We start from the raw sequence: 3,907 nt of genomic DNA, 5'->3' as shown, positions 1-3,907 counted from the left end.
AAGAAATTCTTTAAAGCCTTTAACTTCTCTTGAATGCACTGTAAAGGAAAGAGCCCCATGGAACAACTGGAGATCCCAGCCCCTTTGAAATCCTGTCAGTATGAAATCAATTGGATTCATCAGGATCCAAACTTTCCTAAATAATGCACTTTCTTTATTTTCAGGATCATGAAGAACCACAACAGTTCTGAACCACACTGTTGTGAATGATTCTCCATAGATAAGAAAAACACTTGCTTTCTGATCTCTCAATTTATTAGAAGTAATTGAGATTGAAACAAATAATTCCGGGAAGTCTTCCAAGTTGATACGTTGTGGAATTTTTTGTATGAAAGCTAAACAGATTCCATTCTGTGAAATCAATGGCTGCAATTTCTGCAAAAAACGTTCTCCATTATTTTCAACAGCAAAGACTCCAATCCACCTCTATCCAAAATGGCGGAAAAGTTGTATAACTCCCATGTACTGATTGTCCTCATTTGGGGCCATGCAATAAAGTGAAGATAATTTTGTACTCTGAAACTCTTCTTGGGCAAAAGAGCCATAAGTCAACTAAAGGAAAAGAAAGAAAAAAAGGAAGAAAAAGAAAGACATAAAGACAGGAAGGAAGGAAGGAAGGAAGGAAGGAAGGAAGGAAGGAAGGAAAGAAGGAAGGAAGGAAGGAAGGAAGGAAGGAAGGAAGGAAGGAAGGAAGGAAGGAAGGAAGGAAGGAAGGAAGGTAAAAAAAGAAAAGAAAAGGGAAGGAGAGGAGAGGAAAGAAAAGGAAAGTTATTATTTATTAGAATCAAGGGAAGAGTTTCAGAAAGCTCATCCCCATGAACAGCTGGAAATCTTCTCACTATCCCAATATGTGAACTCTACCCAGCCTAAGGAAAAATTATTAAGGACTAGACTTATTGGATAACATTCTGCCCAACTCTGCAGCAGATAGAGTAAAATACTTAAGCATGAAATACTATACATGAGATTATTGAAGAATAGAAAGAGTTAAGTATGTCCTCCTTTACTGCAATTATTAGAATGATCTCCAAAAGTACAATGTAGCCCCAATCCTTCAACAACCTCTAGGGAAATCGAATTTTAAATTCAGTTATTATCAGATGCAAACCAAGATATAGCAAGGAGAGTTAACCACTCATATTTGGGTGGTAATCACACCACAATGTGACTTGAGTGTATCAAATAAGTTTAATTTTGTTGTGTAATATTTGTTTTAAATTTTCTGATCTATCATCATAATAAAAGTTTTCAATTTTGTTGATTGGATTACCTTGGGTGAATTGTGGACAAAAATTGCAGAAAGGAGAGCAAAGTGTACTTAATGTCTTGCAGAAAGGCACAGCAAAAAAATAATAATCTCTGATATTCATTTAAAAAAGAAAGCAAAGTTTCTCTTTCAGCCTCCTGCAAAAATTACCTGTGGAATCTTGAAGAGATTTATACTTTGTGCCATGTAGGATGAAGTAGGAACATCTAATCCTCCAATGATGCCCATGAGATTCTTCTGGTTATCACATTTGTAGTTAGGATAAAATTCCTGAGATTTGAAAAGCAGGTCCAGAGTGGTGCGATAGGTCATCCTTGGGTTGTAGTAACTGTCATAGATGTGGAACCCAAGAGTGATGTTTGGTAATATCTGGAAGTCCTCATTGATCTCCTTCACAGCAAAGGCCAAGGCAAGGACGTGCTGATAGAATTTAGTTATTACACTACAGATAGGTTAAATAACCCCTTTGAAAAAGGAAGTTGACACTTTTTGTAAGGTAGTATAATTTGTATATGATTAACAAACATTTACATCTTTGATGGAAATAGGAATAGGATATCCTTTCTAAGATATTCAATAATTTGTAGAGAGTTCAAATATATTTTTGGACATTGTTTGCATAATCTTCAACAATGATATATTAAATAAAAGTAGTTTCCTTTTTTGTAAGCTATCACATTTATTTCTATTACTTTAACACAAAATAGAATATGACCAGCAAAGTTCACTCGTTTAATGGATATATGTTATGTGAGGAATGTCCATGTACATTTGTTTGTTTATTTATTTATAGTTGCCCATTTGAAAGCAGTGAACAAACATAAAAACCAATTAATTGATTTAAGCTAACTAAAGGTTCTTCAAAAACATCTTGCACCAAAGTTTCATACATTTCATGATGAATACTAGTAACATAATATAATGAAAATTATTTCTTTCCTAAAGACCAGAAAAGCAGAATAACAGAGTTGGAAGGAACCTTGGAGTTCTTCTAGTCCAACCCTTTACTCAAACAGGAGACCTTATACCATTTCAGACAAGTGGCTGTCCAGTCTGTTCTTAAAAACTTCCAGTGAAGGAGCACCCACAACCTCTGAAGGCAAGCTGTTCCACTGGTTGATTTTTCTCACTGTTAGGACATTTCTCCTTAGTTGTAGGTTGCTTTTCTCCTTGATTAGTTTCCATACATTGTTTCTTGTCCTGCCTTCATGTGCTTTAGAGAATAGGTTGACCCCTTTTTCTCTGTGAGAGCTCCTCAAATGTTGGAACATTGCTATCATGTCAGCCTTAGTTTTTCTTTTCACTAGACTAGACAACCCAATTCCTGCAACCGTTATTCATATGTTTTAGTCTCCAGACCCCTAATAATCTTTATTGCTCTTTTCTATACTCTGGAAAGAGTGCAGAAAAGATACATTTGAAATACAAATAAGCCATAGATATTACACAAACCCCTACATTTATGCTCAAAGAGCTTTCACTCTTATAAGTATTTTGGGGGGGATTGTGGTTAAGATTATACAATTCATGGGAAGACAAAAAAAAATCCTTACATTGGTAAATCATACTGTATTAGAGATGGATGTTCCTTAAATTCAATTTCATAAAACTGATAAAAAAATTGAGACACCATCCCACCAATTATAAGGTCACCGGGCTGGTACTACTCATGTGGAACTAGGAAAGCATCACTTGCAGGAAAGCTCAGGGTAATTTGTTTGTGCCCCAAAAATATCAGAATGAACAACATTTTGACTCTTTAGTTATGGTGAAAATGTTTGTCTCTTAATCAAATCCGTAGGAAAGTAATCCAATGGTTCATCCAATGATTGATCTAAGATTTATATCTGAAAGTTCACCTAATGACAAAATTCATTACTATCTATTTGAAGATCCATGTGAGTGCAAATTCATATCTTACCAGGATGTGAAAAGACTTTCTTACAGGTAGAAAGAACCCTATACTAATGGATCCAACTGACCCATTTCCCCCCTTGTGCCCATCTCCCTGTGGTTCAAGAGATATTTTATATGCAAACAGATGCTTGCATCTTGATTGTTGTTGAAATTAAACATGCTTTTGCTCAGCAAGTTTGAACATAACTAGGAAAATAACATGATTCCTATAGGAAATAATTATTTTGTTATTGATGAAATATTAAGTGTCTGATGGTTTTATATTGAGAAAATGCCAATTAAAATAATATACTGTAAGGGAGGATGACAATAAAAATAGGCTTAATTATTCAAATTCATGTTCGTTTCTTACAATGGAGCAGGACTCCCATTTTCCATGTAAAATGAACAAAGTATTTTAACATAGAAGAGGAAAGGTTTTTTTACCTATTAAGGAATGCCAATTACACCAGATAGCCATTTGGATGAGTTCAACCATATTTCTAGGCAGTGAATGCTAATGTCAATAAACACCAATACTGATATCATGGAATTAAATTACTGGACCCAAAGCAATTTTATTTTATATTTTATTTTATTTTATTTTATTTTATTATTTTATTTTATTTTATTTATTATTTTATTTTATTTTATTATTTTATTTTATTTTATTTTATTTTATTTTATTTTATATTTTATTTTATTTTATTTATTTTATTTTATTTTATTTTATTTTATTTTATT

This window comes from Protobothrops mucrosquamatus, unplaced genomic scaffold, assembly GCF_001527695.2.
Source record: "Protobothrops mucrosquamatus isolate PMUCROS unplaced genomic scaffold, P.Mucros_1.0 scaffold3257, whole genome shotgun sequence".
NCBI classification, from domain to species: domain Eukaryota; kingdom Metazoa; phylum Chordata; class Lepidosauria; order Squamata; family Viperidae; genus Protobothrops; species Protobothrops mucrosquamatus.
This window is presented reverse-complemented; position numbering follows the sequence as displayed.